Genomic DNA, 20,764 nt, shown 5'->3' with positions numbered 1-20,764 from the left:
GTTTGACTCCTGACCAGCCCTTGTTCTTGTGGGCTAATGATGATAATATAAACCCCAGTGGTTACAAACAAGTGTTAATGCTCACAAGTCATCCCCGCTTGGCAAAACTTCCATGAGAGCTAGAGGCCTGGTCAGCCCAGTCTTCCCATTACAGACACTGCTGGAGTGGGATGCCAAGTGCCTGGGACACACAGGGAATTGAATCTGCAAGATGTTACCTGTGTTTAGTCCCAAACGTGGAACAGGAATTCAGGGTTGTAGCCCAGCCAGTGATACAGGAATTCCAGGAGCAACATTCAGAGGTTTTCATTGCAAAAATCCACAGTGCCTTTGAGTTGCACTGATGACAGGACTACAGCTCTTGCAAGGCAGAGCACCTCACTGGAGAATTGCAATCTCTCCTCTTCTCCCATCTTTGCAATAAGGAACTGTAAGTGTATTTGTGGAAGGAAAGGGCTAATTTGGTTAAGGGCATAAGATTGATAAACTCCACCTCTTATGAAAATATCCTGTGATTTTTAATAGCCACTAAACCCCCCCAAAGATCTAATTTTTCAGGATTCAACTCAGAGGACTTGTTCTGCCTGTAGTAAATGGCCAAACACTCAATAGAAGTACATTAGCTTGGTAATGATCCTTCTGGCACTTGAAATTATGGCTAGACTGATCTGTGGCATATGGATAAAGCTAATAAGCCATTGCCTGTTGTCTCTGTTTTTCATTTCACTTGGTAGATCTTGAGGCCCTGAATTCATCCTTGAGGATAATGCAAGCTTTTCCTGGCATTGAGTGAGCTGTCACGACTTACCTACATGATATTTAAGAGGGGTAAAGAAGGATTACTCTAAATGCCTGACTTAACCTAACTAAAGTTTGACCCATCACATGATATTTCAGTCATTTTCTCGTGCATGGTTTAGTTATTTGCACATTGCTGACTCTTTTCGTGGGAAAGCTTCAGATATTGAAAAAGAGACAACATTTACCCCAAAGTAAACATAAACAACAAACAAGGAAAATCCTAGTACCTGTTTAGAAGCAGCCTACTGACTGGTTTTGCACTGGTTTTGATAATAATTTAAAAAATTGACTTAAGCAAGTGCTGGCATGACAAACCAAAAAATCAACCTTTTTACAAAAATAAAATGTCATATGCTGCCTTAAAATAATTAGTTGATATTGAGTGCACTAAACTGGGGTGAAAGACAGGAAAAGTGGGTCTGGCCTCTGCTAAAATAGTTGCTAGCATATACTTGTTGCCAGAGGGAAAGAAGCAAAGTGTAATTCTATTTACAGTTTTAATATTTAAGTTTTTCCTCCTAGGTGGTGACGTGATGCTCCAGAGAACTAATGGTATTTGAGTCACAGGGGTCCAGTCTACTGCCTGCACAGCCTTCCTGTACAGCATCATATCAGACTTCATGGGCTGCAGGAGGAGCACCTTTGCACCTTTCTTTCATTAGCAGAGAGGTTACTGGACTTCTCAGAGGCTGAGCAGATCAGCAGCAAGTAGTGCTGTCAGTCAGGAGTTGGGGCCTCCTAAGTATCCTCTAAAATTCCCCAACTCCATTACATTGTCCCACTCCAGGGCACCCCACAAGGCAGCTACTGGGGTGGGTCAGTGCCTCCAAGTCAGTAATTTTCTGCTCATCACAGCAGTGATAATATCAGCAGAGATGTGTCATTAATAACAAAGAAATCCTGGCAAGGAAAGGGAAATCTTCCAGGGTCACTCCTGTAAAGGATGGTACCCTTTTACTCTCCTGGGAAGGGCACAGCCTGGCTGTGTATCCCACAGGCTGCAAAGCCTTCCCCTGGCAGAGCAGCCCTGGTCAGCACTGCTCAGCAGATCATGGCAGTCTCTTACATTAACTTCAGGAGTTACACAACCTGCACACTCATGCAGATGTTTGCAGAATCCTGGAGACACTGCCAGCCAGACACTTGGCACCAAGACCCAGTCTGGGAGATGAGGAGCTTTCGAGGCTCATTGCTACAATTGATTATTTTCATATTTAATAAGAAAACTGATGCGACACATCAGGGAGATTGGTTGGTCAGCTAGTATGGAAAAAATGCAGAAAAATGAATAGCCTAGCAGTCACATGTCTGCAACGCCCACACACTCCCTGGAAGAAACTTAGGGTTATTCATCTGAATTTATCTCATGGTCCCTGGGTATCACAGCAGTGGTTGAAAGAGGCTGAAATTTTTTGCACTGCTTGTTGCTCCATCTGGGTTCTCCATGGTGAACAGTGAGAGTTTAAGGCAGAGTAGTCCCAAGTCTTAAAATCCAGCAGGCAGATCTCAGAAAATTTTCAGAAACATTTCTGTGGCACAGGGTTTCCCTAGGTGCAGACCCTCTTGACATCAGTTTCCAAATGACAGCTTCAAAATGGGGGGGTCCATGAGGTGTCTGGTTTTAGAAGGCCATTTAGGTATAGTGGGTCCTGGAAATCTTTCTTTACATATACTATTTTCCATAGTCATTGTCACTCACTTTCTAGCAACACCAAGAAGAGTCTCTGAAATTTTAAAATAAGAAAAGACTCACTAACAGTGGCTTATTTTTCTTGAACTTGTGTGCTTGCACACAAGTCCCAGTCTCAGACAATGAGAAACTCTCAGGTTCATCTTTCATTGTCTTTTTTTTTTTTTTTTTTTTTTTTTTTTTTTTTTTTTTTTTTTTTTTTTTTTCCCCCACTGCCTACACCTCTTGGGCAATATCTATGTCAGTAAATAAAATGGGCCAGCACACATTGCCCCTGAAAACAAATGGAATGGCTTGTTTTACTAAGTTTAAAATACCTACCTGAAACGTGATCACCTCATCTGTGTCCTGCTGATTTGAAAACCACCCCTAGCTCTCGCTGTCCACTGAATCATGCTCAGGAGTGGTTTGGAGAGAGTCGACAGCCACAAGCCAAAACATACCTGAGACTGGCTAACATCAGCTCAGAAAAATCATCCCCTCTTCCCTTTCCAATCACCAGCACAGATAGGTGTAGACATCTTTGGGTCTGCAAGTCAATTCATCAGTCCAACACCATTAAGACCAGTGAAGAGATTTGCACTCATGTTCATGAAAATAAAATTTCCCCTCAACCCTTAGGATGTGATGAGTCACCCTCTCAAAGTTGTTTTCTCTCTCCAGTGACTGCAGTAGGAGCTCAGATGACAAGTTTCCATTGGCTTTTGGGTGCCTAGAATTTAGTGAAAATCTAATGCTAAAGGATAAAGGACTTCCTCCATTTTTTGATCTGAATGATATTAAAACCAACCTCTACTTTGCAGGGAATGAAGAAGTTCTACTTAGAACATATGTAGTTCAGTTCTTTCCTGTGAAGTTGCCATATGGCAGGGGAATGATAGGAAGAAGAAAAATATTGACAGTGATGATATATCTTATTACAGAGCATAAGGACCAAATTTTCCTCTCAGTTGCACTAGTGAAAATCTGGAGTGAACAGCCTTGTCTTGATAGGAAAATCAGATCAGTCAGTGGATATACAAAGCCAATTATGAGAATGAAACAAAAGCAAACTTGGGAAACATTATGGTATAGTAAAGAAGACATATGGTAGGATGCCAGAAGACAGGAAGTCGTTGAGCCCAGCATGCTTACTCTTCCTTTAAAAAAGTCATTCCATCTACAGTAACCACAAACGGTCAGGATCTTGATTTATGTCTGAACTTGCCAAACTGAATGAAAGCTGCCCAAAAACATCTGTTTTGGGTTCCAAACATTTAAATAGCCCTTTGATAGAGTACTAAAGATGGCATTGCATTAATGGAAGGGAAGCATTGCAGAAGAAACCAGTTCAAGGATGCTATAGGGAGAAGTCCAAGATTAACACAAGACCTGCAATGTTTTACACACCAATAACTATCACTTTTTTCTTGCTGAACAACCAGCTGATTAAAACTTCAAACTGCATTTGACAGACAAAACCAGAAACTGCTCCAAGGAGAGAGACCATTGTGCGCTCCTATTCCATACTATTTAGAATTTAGTATTCTGTTCAAAATTATTTAGAAATACATTGTGGGGAACTTAGCAGCAAAACATGCAGCAATACTCCTGTTTCTTTATTACATTACAAAGACATAAAGGCAAATACATAGCTGAGAAGACTTCTGGAAATATAATGTATATTTACTAATTAATAGTTATCTGAAAATTAATTTTGCAACCTGCTGGCAAAAGAACTGCTTGATTTTCAAGATCTTTTCCAGATTGTGTAAGAAAATCAGAAAGGTACAGACTTTTTGGACCTAAATGGTAGGATGATAGCTTTTATGTAAACTAGAAGAGGTAAACAGTGCATAAAACTCAGCCAGACAAATGAAAAAAAACCAAACAACCCCCCCCCCCCAAAGCACCCCCCCCCAAAAAAAAACCCAAACCAAAAACAAACTGAAGTCGAATTACCATCTGTAATTTAGCACACAAAAGAGTTAAACGGCAATTTGATAAATAAACTATGGTTTGGTTTTTGTTTTTTTTTGGAGGCCTCTGAAGACTGAATTCTTGCAAATGAGTTCAAAGACAAACTATAGCCAACTCAATGTCCACAGTTTCTTTGGAGCCAGTATGGAACATTTGGCCAGAAAAAGACAGTGCCAACTATCCAGCACAAAGCCTATACTTAAATTTGCAAAAGCAAAAAGCCGTGATTTATACCTCTGAAAGGAAGAAGTTAAAAAAAAGGATTTAACAGTACATTCTGTGTAGGTTTCTTATTTTGCCAACAGTTTGTGGGTTGGATGAAGAAGTACGTTCCTGAAGATTAGACATCACCATTTTTTTAAACAAACAAAACAGCAGGCAAGATCAAAATTCCCCTAAACTAAAGGCAGTCCTTGTGAAAGCTCAAGGCTGTTGTGGCTCTCCATCAGCTCCTTTTTAAAAGAAAAGAAATTCATTAATAAAGAGCATTAATTAACTTTGGCTCACAGGTGGCATTTTTGCTTCCAGTTGTGGACAATTAGGGGCAGAGTGTCAACTGGTCATTAATTAGGTTGTGTCAAGCTCTGTGGATATACACTGCTTTTTGTGACACCAAAAATTTCTCGTGAAGAATGGGACTCTAACATATAGACATGTCCTGTTTTCTTCTCCTTTTAAACCAAACAGTTTCCTAGTTCAGAAGAAAAGGTGAAGAATAAGTGGACACTGGAAGTAAGGAGTGTGGTTCCACTGACAAAATCAACAGATAATTGAAAATCAAGTGGAATCAACTTGCTTGATTCATGTGTTGCTAATTCATGTGTTCAAATCTGGTAGCGTGTCTAAGGGAAGGGTATCTTGATATCTAGAAATATTAACTTATGAAATTTTAAATGAAGATTTCTGACATTATTGTCATCACAGCCTTGTCCAACAGGATTTCTTCAAGATTCCTAAACTGTCAAAACCATCTTAGTGCTGGTCTTCAGTAGGTGATCCATACATCTCTTCATGATAGAGCCTCAAGATAGCATTCAAATTTTGGCTAGACATCATGGCTAAAAATGGGATATTGTTTCTCAGAGAGAAATCTTTTTCACTGTCATGAAGGCCTGTTTGCTTCACCATCAAAAGCCTGTTCTAAGGCCACAAATTAAAAGTCCCAATAAATATATTATCATTATGCAAGAAAATATCTCTGCCAAAAAGACAAAAACAATGAACCAAGTAAACAAAAAACCCCAACCAACCAACCAACCAACCAACCAACCAACCAACCAACCAACCCAACCAACCAACCAAAAAACCAACCAAAAAAAACACCCTAAAAAACCCCAGCACATGAAATCCCGAGGGATGTCATTCCTTAGCCTGAAAAATACTACTTGATGAGAAAAAAGGCAGTCATAAGTTGCGCACTGTTAGATGGTTCTTATGGGTTTCTTGGCAGTCAGTCCATAAAATCTATTTCTTAACTATAACTAACTATAACTAACTATAACTAACTATAACTATAACTAACTATAACTATAACTATAACTATAACTATAACTATAACTATAACTAACTATAACTATAACTAAGTAAATACACTCCTAGTTAGAACAACATAAAATAGGGAAGGAAAAAAAAAAAAAAAGCCAATGGAGCAATTCCAGATATCTGTCCTAGTGCTAGACATAGTCTTCCAAACCCCAAAATGTGTGTGAGACTTAAGAACACCACTACACAACTGTCAGTCTCTTCCTGAGATGCGACTGCCCATTAATGAATAAATTAATTTTGTCTGTAAACTTCATCTCCTCTGGCAATACCCAGGGCTGAAGGCATTCAGGAAATATAAAGGTACTTTTCTCAAGGTTTAACTTAGTGTAAATGAATATGCATCCTTATTAAAATCTCAGCCCTGCTCATGGTTTTTCTCTCCTAAATCTTATACTTCATGAATCATTGCTATTATTCTCAATTTGGTTTCCATGAGGACTCTCCTCTTTAATGTTTTTGTTCCTAATAGAATGGTCACGTTTCAACTTCTGCTTCCTGGGGAAGGATTTTGCAAAAATATTATGAAGACAGAAAATACCCCATGAATTTCCAAAGTGTAGGCGGCAAGAGTATTTATTATTATGCTGGGAGAGAAACAAAAGGGGTATAAAAAGTGATTCACAAGAACAAAAAACCTCTATCTGTTACTCAGGAGAATAAGGAAAAGATGCTGCCCATGGACACATCATGCCATTTTTTATTTCTACATTTCTTCTCTTCCATATTCTTTGGGTGGGATTCCCAATGAGGTAAACACAGTACAGCAATTATTAGGTTCATCTGAAAGATAGTAATTAAATAAAACAGAGAAGTGTAGCACACCAAGATGACATATGCTTGTAGAAATACATATGGCTGACCAGTTTTCATGGCAACTAGATTTTTCTTATTTGTGTGGATTTCACCAACTTCTGCCTTCATTTCTTCTTTTTTTTCTTCCTATTCAATTTTGCATTGTTTTCTGGGACCTTTAAACCAGTGTTATGCCTCACTGACAAATTTTCCTATAGGAATGTGATAGTCATCAAGAGAACAATATGATTTGGATGAAATAAGACTCCCAAAGGAGTCCCTTAAGAGCTAGAAAACCTATAAACTTCCTACTGAAATGTAACCCAACTTGTGATTTTGCCTTTTAAAATAAAATATTAAGGATACTTTATAGATTTAAATAATTTCTCATTATGGGAAAAAAGCATCACTATCTTCTTAGGCTATCAGTATATATTTATGAGGCAGCAATGATTCTTCCAGCGAATTTCCTATTCCCATTGAAATGTCCTCACTTTTTTTGAACAAAGCAAGAATTGCAGAATGATACCGTGGATCATTCTGCAATGTGGATGAGATCTAAAAATAAAGTCTCTTGGCAATCATGCTAAAATAAGTATTGCTACTATCTTGAAGTAAATAGGAGGAGAATGGTTTCCTAAAACTTACTTCTATTGTCTCTGGGCATAATAACACCAGGTGGAAAAATGGCACCTGCTCCACTTTAAGTCATTTATCACTTCTGTGGGGGGGGAAAAAAAAAAAACAACAACCTCTGGAGGGCACATCCTTATCTGTAGAGATGAGCTGTATTCCTGTCTTTGGTATGTCTGCATAGCTCTAGGTTTGATGGTGCAATAAGAATTATTATAAATAAGAATGATTACACTCATGGACAATGATGCATTTAAGTCTGTTGCATTTAGCTGTTTCTTGCTCTGACACTAATCTTCTGGCATTAGACCTCCCTACATCTTCATTTATCTGCATGTGAAATGAGGGGAAAGATACTGACCTCTCTTGTAAAACTAGTTTGAGATTTACTGCTGAAAAGCACCTACCTACAAATTAGGCAGAATATTTAATAGCATATCTAACAAGAGCACAAACTCCACTGGCTTGTAAATTCTCATTGTGAGACACACTTTTGTGACATTCCCTCTTGTCTGAACTTGACTAAAAGGGGTCATTTTACCTGAGACTCCACTGACTGCCAGAGACTTTAAAATTTTACTTGGTTTTCAGGACATATCTTATTCCCTAAACTAGACCCTGTCCCTGTGGTCAAATATAAATTCTAATTTTAAAATGTCATAAGACAAAAAGATGATAATCACAGAAGCATGGAATGACTTTGGTTGGAGGGGAACTTAAAGACCATATAATTCCACCCCCTTCCATGGGCAGGGTTACCTTCCACTATCCCAGGGTGCTCCAAGCCCTGTCCAACCCAGCCTTGGACACTCCCAGGGGCAGCCACTGCTTCTCTGGGTAATAACAGAAAGTATGATGCATTCTAGTTACAAAAAGATGTCGGCAAAACAAGTATCCTTCTGTGTGAAGGGCCAATACAAAAAAAGGTCCTTTATTTGGTCCAGTTTAGTGGACAGAACACTGACAGGACAAATGCATGACGGCCAGCCAGCGATGCTGGGATTCCTCTTGCACTCTGTCAGGAGTGAAAAAATCTGACAAAACCATGTCATACACAAGAAAAGAGGTGTCCTTGGTGCAGGAGATCTACTAGGATCACTCCAGCCATCTGGATCGCCCTTCAGCCACCTCCTCCTGAAGCCTTTTCTTCCTGATGACCAGCAGAGTGACAGCATCCCTTGGGTGTTTAGTGACATCACCTGCAGTTATACAGTTTAGTTGCAGATGCTTCCTCTCCTGTCTTTACCCTGTAGCCTTCACCTGTGTTTCATACAGTAGTGGAGGCAAAATGCTTCATGAGTAAGGCTATATTATTGTCTTTAAGAATTTACATATAGGTGGAATATGGGAACCTAATGAGCTACTTTGTAATTTGATGAAATGGTGTGACCTGCCAAGGGACTTAGCCCAAGGAGTTTAGTGTGCTAATCTGATGCTAAGCGCAAGGAGGACTTCAGGGATATCATCTTCTCCTGGGTGTCTTGCCCACCGTTCCAACTACATGTCTCTAATTAACATTAATCATGCCAGAGAAATGGAAGACCAAAAGCTACCTGGGGGACTACAGTGCTGAGAATGAGAACCTGTGTTAGCCAATGCTGTCACTGGGGAGTAATTAGGTCCTCTGCAAATCCTAGTAGGAGTCTCACATCTCCAGCTACATTCTGGCACACCTTGCTTAAACACTGTGTATGAGCTGACTGAGGATGCCACTAGAGATGGTTTAATACTGAGAGTTAATAAAAAGGGGAGAACTGCCAACACTTTGGACAGCATTTTTAGAGTGAGAATTAATCCTTCTTCGCTGTAACATTTTGACTAGTGTGAATACATCAGTGCCATCCACATTTTAAGTTTTCTTCATGATTCATGATGAATCAGAGGATGCAGCTGCCCTGTGTTGTGGTCAGGTATGGTGGGGAAGTGAAGTAGAAAGTGCCATCAAGTCATAATAATACACTTGGTTTGTCAAAACCATGTCATTCCCTATGTTTCAAATCCATACCAGTATTAATTAATTAAAATCTTGCCACAGCTCTATGAGTTGGGCAAGGACTAATATCTCATTCTATCAGCCAGTGAGCATGGAGACCCTGGAGGCTAGATTGAGACTGTCTGCTTTAGGCACTCAATTTATACATTGCAACATCTAAAATAAAATAGGTGCTTGGCTCCAGCAGAATGATTCAGATCCCTTATGGCAGGTACCTATGCAAACCATACAGGCAAGGCAGTGGCAGATGCCTCTGAAGTAGGACCCAAGTGATGTTCACACATTTCTCCATCAACAGAATGAAGAGCTGTAGAGCCTTCATGGGATGCTTTTATGTGGTTACACGCAGCCACTCCAGGCATAAGCACTAGCAAATATTATTCTCACAAGTGTGATAGGGTAATTGCTTAATTCAAGGTTCAACAGTGTGCAAACCTGCTTATGTGAGAATCAAAAATATAAATTTCCCCCTGAAGGGCAAGCACCTGGGTTGTGGGATAAGTGTGAGGAAGCACAAAGTATTAATGATTTGAGCATTTATCCTGAAAATAGAAGCATAGAGATTTAGCTGTCCAGATCAAGAGGGTCTGGCCCCAGCACTTCCCATTGCCCCAACTATTCCAGGAGACAGGTAAGGCTGGAGTGGAGGCACTAAGTTCAACCACTCAACAACCAGCAGTGTGGGATGCAGAAACTGGTGATATCAACCCAGTAAATGGGGAGGTCTTTTGCTTGTAAAGCCTCTATTGCAGCACTCTATCAGGTAAATGGCATTAATTGAGTTAGGCTGGGGAACAGGCCTTCCCCGGTGACCCAGACTTAGCTGCCACTTAGGAATGCCTGGGTGCTTCCACACGGCCTGACTGATGTGCCTGGCATGTCTCCTGTATCCTGGCATCCAGTCCTCCACACTATGCAGTTATTTGCAGGCCATTAGGGAGCCATTTGTTCCATCTGAGGGGAAAGCTGGGCATGGCAAAGCTGACCTGTGTGCTGCAGGTTCTGTTCCAGGTGCAGCCTTGACAAGCACCACACAATTTTGTCTCTTTGCCTGGTGCAATATTGCAGTGCTAGCCTGAACCCTCAAACCCCAATGTAACCCTCTTGTCACTCCCCAGAGCATACAGCTGCAGAAAAAAAAAAAAGACCCCACCAAAAAAACCCCAACAAACCAAAAAACAAAACCCCAAATATTTTGCATCTGTATTAGGAAACAAACAAATAAAACCCAAACACAAACCCCCAAACCTACAAACCCAGAAATACTTGTAATTTTGCACCAGGTCTACAGGGAGATGTTGTCCAGTGGAGATCAGGATCAAGTTTTGTGCAGTGTGGATGATCTGCCTGCTCCAGCTGCTAACAGGTCTTAACTGTGTGAACACAAACTAGCCTGCATCAAGCAGTTCAGAGACCCAGACTTTCTTTCTGCTTTGGACTACATAAAGAGCATGAATATGCTCCCAAGTTCTCTTGCTGAAGTGGTCTGTGCTAGCTTGATTATCACCTGAAAATGGTGGGTTTGATCAAACTGTGGCTTAATGATCTGGGTCCTTTTCAACACTCGGGAGATATTAGCAGCCTCTTACTCACTTGGAATCATGTCAGTCCCTGAACAAAATTTGAAACCATACACTTATGTGTTTGAGTTCCTCTTACGTCTAAAACACACTATCCAGATTTACATGAAACACTCACTTTCTCGGGAGGTAGGATCCTCTTCAGATGAAACAGACTGAACCATTCCCTGGGACTTAGACACATCTAGTTCATCCTCACAGGGACTTAAGTTGACCCAAGAATAGTCTAAATCACATTCACTGACTTCTTCAAGCTATGCAGTACCTCAGGAACAGAGCTGAGAAAACGACTCATGAGTTCTGAACCTGGGCTTGAGCCTGATTTATTACCATTTTTATCTGCTAGGCGTTTCTTTGATCTCAGCAAGTCTTCACTGATTAGCAGGAGAGAAGGGGAATTTGGGTTAATGCATGCCCTACCCACTCCTTAACATAAGAGTCGCTCCGATTAGCTCTTTAGCAGTTTGTCCTTTTCTGCAAGAACTTGCACAGCTGACTTAGCTAAACTTTAATGGGTGTGCTTCTCATGTGGGAGGAAATGTTAAGCACTGCTTATGTTACTTAGAATTACACACCCAAATGCCATAACTCCATCCAGAGTTCCCAGGCTACACTACTATATCACAAATAAGATCTTCCTCACTGCCTAAAGTAATGTCACGATGCAGTGTAGGAGCCAAGGAATGCTGGGTTTGCAAAACACATTGCTTCAGATTGCAATGAATTCATTTAAGAGGAGATCAGGCAGCAAACCATTAATTTCAGCGTGATATATTTTCCTGCTCTTCTTATTTACCAAGATGTTGTCTCAGCAGATCAAATCAATGAAATTACAGCAGTGCACTGACAGCAGCCAATATCTGCCTAGTATCTTGGGGAGGCATCCCTTTATCAACTACTTCCAGTTTTTGCCTGACACATCTCTACTGTTCTATCTGTTCTGCTGGAAATAGGAAAGTTAAAATTTTCCAGCGTAACTGGCTGAGCCAGAAGCTCCTGTAGGCAGCCAAGCACAGGCATATGTATTGACTACCTTGCAAGCAGTAAACTCAGCCCCACTGTGTCAAAGGAGGTGTGCTGCTCTCCCTGGCTGCACTTCTGGAGGCCACATGTAGGGCGTATACAGCTCCACCCTCAGCTGAGGTGGCAAACTTGTTCAAAGTGGTTTTGAGGTTTTGTTAAGAAGCAAAACAGGAAATCTGCATGAATCTGGAGTTCAATTATTTTATTTTTTTAATTTGTTGCTCTCCAAGACTTTTTTTAAAAAAAAAAAAATTAAATAAATATCTGAGTGACAAACTTTCTGCAACTGACTTCATCCCTAGTTTTTACTGGTGCAGATGAGATTTCAAGCATCAAAGACACCCTGGAATACTCCAGTGCATTTTTATTTTTTTTTTTTTTCTTTTTTTTTGCAAACCAAGCAACTCAAAGGCTGTGTCAACTTACTTGAGTGCTCCTTATGCCAACTAATAGCTGGCACAAAAAACAATGCTGATTTTTGCTCCCTTTCCAGCCTACAGAAGTGGCGGGGAAATCCAGAGTCACAGAGCTGTAATGACAAGTCTGTGCTGTCAGGTGAAATTCTCTACCCTCAGCTCAGCTGCTTGGGACCGGAGGAAGAACCACTGAATTCCCTCAAAAAAATTCAGTGAAGAGGACAACACCAGAGGGGTAAAAAGCACCAAAATAAGCCTTCCTGAGCCAACATGCTGACCCAGATACCCAGTACTACTACCACTGCTGAGGGCATCTGGTGCCCCTGTCCCTTCCTGCCTCAACCTTCCCTCTGGTAACCATGGAAACCACACAAGCTGATTTAATAGCCTGCATTAATGTGGGCCCTCCCCAGCCCTGAGAAAGCTATGGTGAAACCACCAAGTTTCCTTGTGAGATGGGGATGGGAATACTATTACTACTGACCTCAGTGTAGGACCTAATCACAGCAAAAGTTCCATCTGCAGCACCACAAGCTACTGAGCTCTGTGGTAAATTGCAGATTCATATTCTGTGACGTTCTTTGCTGAGTAAATTCTGTAAGTGTGTTTTCTGTTCTATGTAAGGCTGAGTCTGAGTCAGAATCTCTGAGGAGATAATCTGTTGTCATTCAGAAGCAGCTGCACTAAGACTGAATTACTGACAGGTGTAACACAAATTGGCTGAGCTGTATTTTGCAGTTGGGATCCCAACAAGCTCTTCACAGTTTTCTCCCAGTTTATTTAAGCTGCCTCTATGTGCTGCATAAGGCACCAGCAAAGCTTTTGCTGCTGCTCCAGCATCACTCTGACGTCAGCACTTTGATTTGATTTTCTGTCACTGTTCTTACAGATTAAATTTCAACCAGTGACCCACAGCTTGATAGCTCATTAGCAAATCCCTTTGAGCCATTCAGTTCTGCTCTTCCTTGACAGTTAACTCTGCATTGCACATACTCCTGAAGCCACCTGAAGGCTACACTGCGCCATGAAAAATCTTGGTCAGACTCAGTGCAGCTGCAAAAGCCAATGGTGATCTACGCCCAGGTGCATGTTTTCAATGACAAATCACTAATTATTCTTATTACGAGTCCTTGAGTCTTTTCAAGTCATTGAGGTTATACAAAGACTCCTTCATTGACAGTTAAAACGCTCCTTTCCCATCCCTCCCCTCAGTCCTTGATCTACAAGGGAATTATTCTGACTTCTTGTTGAGACCTTAAAACAGGACATGTTTTCTCCTTTTGTTGTTCAAGATCATTATTGCAATCAGGCAGACTGAGCCCTTTTAGGTTTTCTCTTGCTGTGACACATGGATATAAAACTGGAAGGCAGTGGGAATGGAGGAGCAGCCTCAGATCATCTTCTGGAGGTCAGACCCCAGCTCTCACTTTTGCAGCTGAGTAGGACAGGATGCAGGTTGCTCTGAGTGCACCAGGATCCGTCTCACTGACAGATGCCTTAAGCTTAGATTTTCCTACACCCAGCTTTGAGTCACTGATCAATGGGTTTGAAGTGAAGGTGTAGCCATTGCCAGCCAGTTGTCTGTTTTACCTCCTCCATGCATCCAAACAGACCTCTTGCCTTGCACCTATATTATCAGTCCCTCGGAAATAGTTTTGTGTACAGTCCAGAGCTAAAGCAAACACTCTTCCCTCTAACTCTTCTTAAACTGCCACTCACACAAGTACCCAGGCTGGCACCATCAAAGTCTTAACAGACCCATTCCCTTAAAGCTAAGAAAATCTTGTAAATGATGAACCAAGGCTATTTTCAGCACCTGTCATGTTGAACACAGACAGAAGAAACCTGGCACATCCTCTGGTGCGCCATTGAAGATGTTGATGGAACATTCCAGCTCCACACTGTCCTTTTGCCTCAGTAGATACTTCACTCCTGAAGTCAAGCTCGCTAGTTTCAATGGGGAGATGCTTGATTTATGCTGGACCGAGATGAGAATCTGGCCATGATTCTTTATCGCCTTTTAAAGCCAAGAGCCCAGCAGAGGCCAATTGTGTCTGACATGAAGCAGCTGCACACCAACGTGGAATCTGCACAACTTCATAAACTATCAGTGGTCTGAATAAAAACTTCAAACAAGACGTTCTGGTATTGGCCAGAGAGAGTGAAGATAAATAACTGGGAGATGCCAAGTTGCAAAGGAAGAATGCTTGACTGTTGGACAGAGAGCAAGGTAAGAAGCAGAAATTAAGCAGGGTGCTGGGAGGCTTGTAACACTCCCCAAAAATAAAAGGGTCACAGGATTTGATTAATTAATCGCTGGTCTAAAAGACTTTGTACTGAGCCTCACGCAGTGCAATAAACATACAATCATTAAGAGAGGAAATAAAAGTTGGGCTGGGTGATAAATAGTCCTGCTTCCTCTCCCACTCCACCTTCCCTCCTGTTCCTTCTCTCCTTAGGCAGTGCAGACATTGGAAACAACACAGTAAATCAAGAGGTAGCCTTAGAACAACCACAACAATGACAAAACTCCCTGTATTTAAATTCCCTTAGTCAAAACAATTTCAAGGAAATATTTGCTTCACTTTCCCCATCAGCAGCGTGTCCCTTTATGGATACAGTATAGGCAGAAAGAAGCAACAGTCACGCTGGTTTGGTCTCCTCTCCACAGGACTGATAGAAAACAGTGGAAAGCAAGAGGGACCTTTATTCTAAACGGGCCAGATAATGCTTTTGGAAGTAGTCTCAGTCTCAGTTTGAGTTTGTTTGGTTTGTTTTGTTTCCTAAACATTCAGGGTCCTAAACAGCTGTTTTGATGAATGTAACTGTATTTACAAATAATGGAGTTTTTTTAAAGCTCTGATGGTAACTTCTGTAGGCCAGATGGCACAAACACTCACCCTGTAACTGTACAGTGCTTGTCCCTCACCATGGGACACCACAACCCACTACTAAAACTGGGGCTTAGAAAATTTTGCTGCTGCTGGAAGCTATGTGGGAGCCTGGGGAGTCTGAGCAGAGGCAGAGCTGGGGAGAGGGAGGGTGGCTAACAGCCTATACATGCTCAGTCTGGAGATCTTACCTGGCTCTTCTCCCGTCCACCTCAAGCACTGCCATGGGTCTAACACGACATTCACTAGGCATCGGTGGGTGTCAGAGCTCACTGTGGTACTGTATGGCAGGAAACTGCTCTTACACCCTTTACCCACTCAGACCCGGAGGTTAACTGCAATTAAGATTTTTTTTTTTTTTTCTGCAGTTACATGAGAAAACTAAGATATGGAAAATCGGCCTGCAAATCCAAGACCACACATCAGTATTTATCTGAATTTATGCACACAGTGCCATATAAAACACAGGTCCTGTTGAGTCAAATATTTGCTATAGAAGAAAGCCAGGTATTTATGTGTTTTACTGGATATCTATTCAACTTCCTGCATCACCTGATATTCACTTCTTCTCTCTTGTTTCAGTGTGCAAAAGTTCATCTACAAGTACATATGCAAAACCCAGCCAAAAAGAGGCATTCATTCTATGTCTTTAAGCTGGTCAGATGAGAGAATGTTCATCACACATGATAGTCATAGAAACACAGAACCATTAAAACTGGAGAAGGCTACTAAGAGCACCAAATCCAATCATACCCCCAGCACTTACAAGGCCCATCACTAAATCACCACGTTTACATGTTTTCGGGCATTTCTGGGGACAATGACTTTACCACTTCTGGTCCAATTCGTAGCAACATTTTCAGTGAAGAAAATTTCCCCTAATATCCAATCTAAACATCCTCTGGAGCAACTTAAGGCCACTTCCTCTTTTCCTATTGTTTGTTAGCTGAGAGAAGAACAGCCCCAGCCTGTCTGTCCCCTCCTGTCAGGAGTTGTGCAGAGCCAGAAGGTCCCCCCTGAGCCTCCTTTTCTCCAGGCTGAACCCCTTTCCCAGCTCCCTCAGCTCTTCCTCATCAGAGTTGTGCTCCAGACACTTCTCGAGGTCTGTTTCCTTCCTCTGGCACCTCAAGATCCTCCTTGCCATATGGGACCCAAAAGAGTGGGTCAAACTGTGTGGTCCTACTGTTTCTGCTATCCCTGAAGTACTGTGTTCACTGAAGAAAAATGAACCAATATTGTGATTCCAGACCTATCTAAAATAATAAATTATTTGTGGAAAGTATTATTATATGAAAAGTCAGCAAAGTTTAATTAATAACGCAATTGGCTAACACTATTTACCTACATCTACCACATACATATAGAATAAATATGCTTATCCACTACTGAATACTGATCCCATCTCAGTGTAAAACTATGACTGGTCAGGGCTAAAGATGATACTGATTCCTTCAAGAGTAAAAACAGCACTGTACATAACAAGTGAGGAGGAAAGGTCAAGCTAGAAATTCAAGTCAGAAGAAATTCAGCTTGCAGCTCTGCTGGACTTTGAGGGGGGGAAGACCTGGGAGGTTTGTAGGTAAGTTAAGCATTAATTTATAAGGCATGTTTGTCATGCTAACTCTCCAGCATTCAGAGACCGATGATTCCTAATACTTGGATGTGATTAACTTTATATTCCTGTAAATATACTATGTGTGGTGTCTGTGCCGTATCTGATAAAACCAATGTACTTCCTAGCTGATTTTTGAGCCATCATACCCAACACGCAAGCAAGGCAATACTTGTTCATATGGTCATTGTTTAAAAAAAAAATCAGGAGGCAGGAATAGTGCATCAGTAAGGTAGCACAGACCTTGATTAGTCTCACTACAAAGAAAAGCAGAAACAAAGCCCTGCACATAGCAACTCTCAACCTCTGCTTCACCTCCAGCTATATCCTGGCCTGCAGTGGTTGTAACTAGGACATAATCTGACAGGTTGTACATGCAAATTGCTATCTTATCTATCCGCCTTAAAAAGTTAAAAGTGCTTTTCCTCATTATTCTACTAAAGAAAAAATGTAAGAGACAAACAATCTTGCTTTTTTTCTGTGGCACAAGTTATGGCATGGAGACTGCACATCAGCAATGGAAGTCTCTTCCCCAGTATCATGAAACAGGCAGACATGACAAGGAGACTTGGAGTTTCCCACAAGCGCCTCTTTGAAACAGCTCTATTTTCAGTCTCCCCAGCCCAGCTGCAGCTCCAATCTGTGACCTGTCCCTGGGTCCCTCACCTGGGGCTTTAGTAACTGCTGGAAAGAAGATGAAAGTCTCAGCCATCCAGCTGTGCACAGTGTCTCAGGTCACACAGCACCAGAGGGACTCCAAGACTGTTTTGCAAGTGTCTTGGGGTGTACCTCTGACTGTGGGAAGGAAGGAATCAACTGAGCCAAATCTTTAGTGCACACAACTTGACAGTTCAGTCTAGGATGTGCCCAAGTGTCTGTGGCAAAGCAGGATCTGGAACACTTTCTGCCATATTCTTGCCTCTAGGCCACGTTAATGCCACTGGAATAGTCTTCAGCTAAACAGAAAATATTGTTAAATTAGTTTTGATTAATTAGTCTTTCTAAATGCAGGAGGGTTAGATGAGCATAAGACATTTAGCAAAAATAGGAATTTCAGAAAAAAGCATCAGGATGCAACAGGTCATGAGGAGTTGGAGCTTGGAGGGTGGAAGGAATTATTAACCCATCATTATGGAAGGAACACCAGCTTCTCCAGAACAATGGTGTGGAAACAGTCAGGCCACTGGGAAATTAGCCATATGAATTAACACTGCACATTCAACCCAAAGTGATCCCAAAAGATGTACACTGACTCACAGCTCAAAAGGTCTCCACTAAAGAATTGCCGGTGATAGTCCAGGTTAGTGCAGGACAAGAAATGGACTTTTGTTGTGACCAATCAAAGAAACTGGTGACAGCCCCTCAATGGGTCTGTTCACTTTGAGCACAGATTTCTACATCAAATCACAGAATCATGGAATAGTTTGATTAGAATGGACCTTTAAAGGTCATCTATTTCCAAACCTAGGTTGAGCTGGGACATTTTCCACTAGGCCTAGTACTCAAACCTCAACCCAGCCCATGAATAATTCCAGGAATGGGGCATCCATAATTTCTCTGGGCAACCTGTGCGAGGCACCTTTCTTGCACAAGGACTGCAACCAGCTTCTCCAAAAGATAAGAAGGACAACTCTTCTCTTTATGGCCTATATCTTTCTAGATAGTAAAATCATACCTAGGCTTCAAGATTGTATAACTGGACTGTTTTCTACCATAAGCAGGACCACTACCTACCACCAAGAGCACCAGACTTCTCAGAAATGGCTAAGTGCTGTCACAACACAGACAAAAACATAAATTAACCACGATAAAAATGGTACCTGTGCCTTTACACCACAATGAAACAAATTGCTGTGCCTGAATCATTGAAGAACAATAAATGGCTTCCTCATCTCTCTCATCACAGATGTATCCACTGAGTGTGGGTAGGTTTTGCTACGCATTTTATCTCCAGAACGCAATGAAGTTGCAAATGGCAGTACTGAGCACACCAAAATGCCAATTCAGTGGAGATAGCACTGAAACTGTGATATAAATCTGATTTCAGTTTTCACCAGAATATTCAGGATGTCTCCTCTTATCTCTTACACATTATTTTTAACTTGTGAAAAATGACAAGTACTGAAAGCAAAGAGCAATCAGGCTATTGAAGTTGCCTCATGGGACAGATATGTATGTCCTCATAGGGTTTTCTTTTTTCTTTTACCTTTTATTTTTCTGATTAGTCAATCCCTGTTTAACCTCCTCAGATAAATGCAAGGTGAGTTAGGAGGAAGAAGGTGAAGGTTATCATGGAAAAGACTAATCCTCCCTCTGTGGGAACTGGTTAAATAGTTATAGCTGGACTCAAGTGCAGACCTCGGCTGGGAATCCCAATAAAGGTCAAAGGCAGAGAGGGAAAAAAAGCTGTACCAAGATCTTAGGCAGTCATAAGCAGACAGATGTTCCTAGGCTTTAATGAGCAGTCTTGGCTCCAGGCCTTTCTTGGCAGAGCTGTTTAGTTTTAGTATTTTTCCTTGTAGTGCAAGGTATGGCTCTGGTTATCTGGCTCTGCGCTAACTGTTGATGATTTTTCCATCTAAATAATAGCATGACAATGAAAAAATAAATTGATAATCTGAGAGCTGATGGATTAGGTCATAGGGAAAGCTGTGCGGCTGTAATCATGAAGAGCAAGAATAAATAAAAATTTCAGTTTAAACAAGAGCTAGTTTAGAAAGCTTAAACAGCAAATCTAATGGCACTCCCATAGCAAGTTCTAGCCCTCCGTCTTATACTTTTATTGTCACAGGGAATAAACAGAAGGAAAATAACATGAAATTGACTTTGTCTTTACTAATTCCATCTTGGGTCAGCATGGTGGGGATCATGCCCCTGCTTTGGAACATAGTTTGAGTTCAACACTGTCGGGAACTCTGACAGTTTGCTACGCCTTAGTGAAATATATTGAAAATTAGAGATTTAGTGAACATCATCTGTTCAAAGAGCAAAAAGGCTACAAATGCAAAGGCTGTTATCAAACTGTGAAAACTGTGAACTTCCATTAAAAAAAATGAAAATGAAACTTTTTAAACACTTCAAAGCCTTTTAATTCTCTGCTCCAGGACACCACTTCCTAAATGAAATAGCCACTGTAGCACTTAGAGGAGAATACCTTTCTTCCTTGTCAGGCACATGGCAACTCTGATGTTCAGAGACTTATTTCAATCTCTTTTCCTATGTTTTTTATGTATCATTTTTTGATGTCATAACTGGTCAAATATAATATGATACCATGAATGAGAATGTTTTCATGGGGTAATCTGTAATTCCAGACCACTTTTCACTACTATATTTCAGATTCTGGTCTTGGTGAAGGAGTTGGAAATGTTTAGGTGGCTTAAGCATGAGCAGTCTTTGGAATTCAATCAGTTAAAAGTCAGCAAAAAGCTTTAGAGCCTTACATTGGCAAGTTATACAAATTCTCTACGCCTGTGTTCTCAGTTAATTTTCTTTTAATTTTGAAGGCTATCAGTTACTTTTCTTTGAAGCTCTTTTTTAGCACATCAGAATCTCATCTTCCACTGGCTAGTTCAGCAAAGCTCACCCCTTTCCAGAGCTAAGTGTGAAAACTGCTTTGTGATAAATTTCTGGTGGTGTAGAAGCACTGGGCTTGCTCCCAAGCTAAATTCATTTATAATGCACCCAAACACCTGCCTCTCTGTCATCACAAAAGCAGCTCCCTATTGTAATTCAGTCTCTCAGTCAGGATTCAGATTCCCTTTTTCTCCACTCTGCAGAACAGAAACAGATGTCCTTAGCAGCCAAAAGGAGCTTGCCCCCCTCTTCA

General features: G+C 41.1%; 1 protein-coding gene across 6 annotated transcripts in view; it reads right to left on the bottom strand.

Moving 5' to 3' along the window:
- The window catches only part of SETBP1 (SET binding protein 1), a 271,500-nt gene that overhangs the window by 56,473 nt on the left and 194,263 nt on the right, over positions 1 to 20,764 (bottom strand). The window lies entirely within an intron of this gene.

Source organism: Hirundo rustica, chromosome Z (genome assembly GCF_015227805.2).
Source record: "Hirundo rustica isolate bHirRus1 chromosome Z, bHirRus1.pri.v3, whole genome shotgun sequence".
Lineage (NCBI taxonomy): Eukaryota > Metazoa > Chordata > Aves > Passeriformes > Hirundinidae > Hirundo > Hirundo rustica.
The sequence above is the reverse complement of the archived record's forward strand: the minus strand, read 5'-3'. Positions and strand labels throughout refer to the sequence as shown.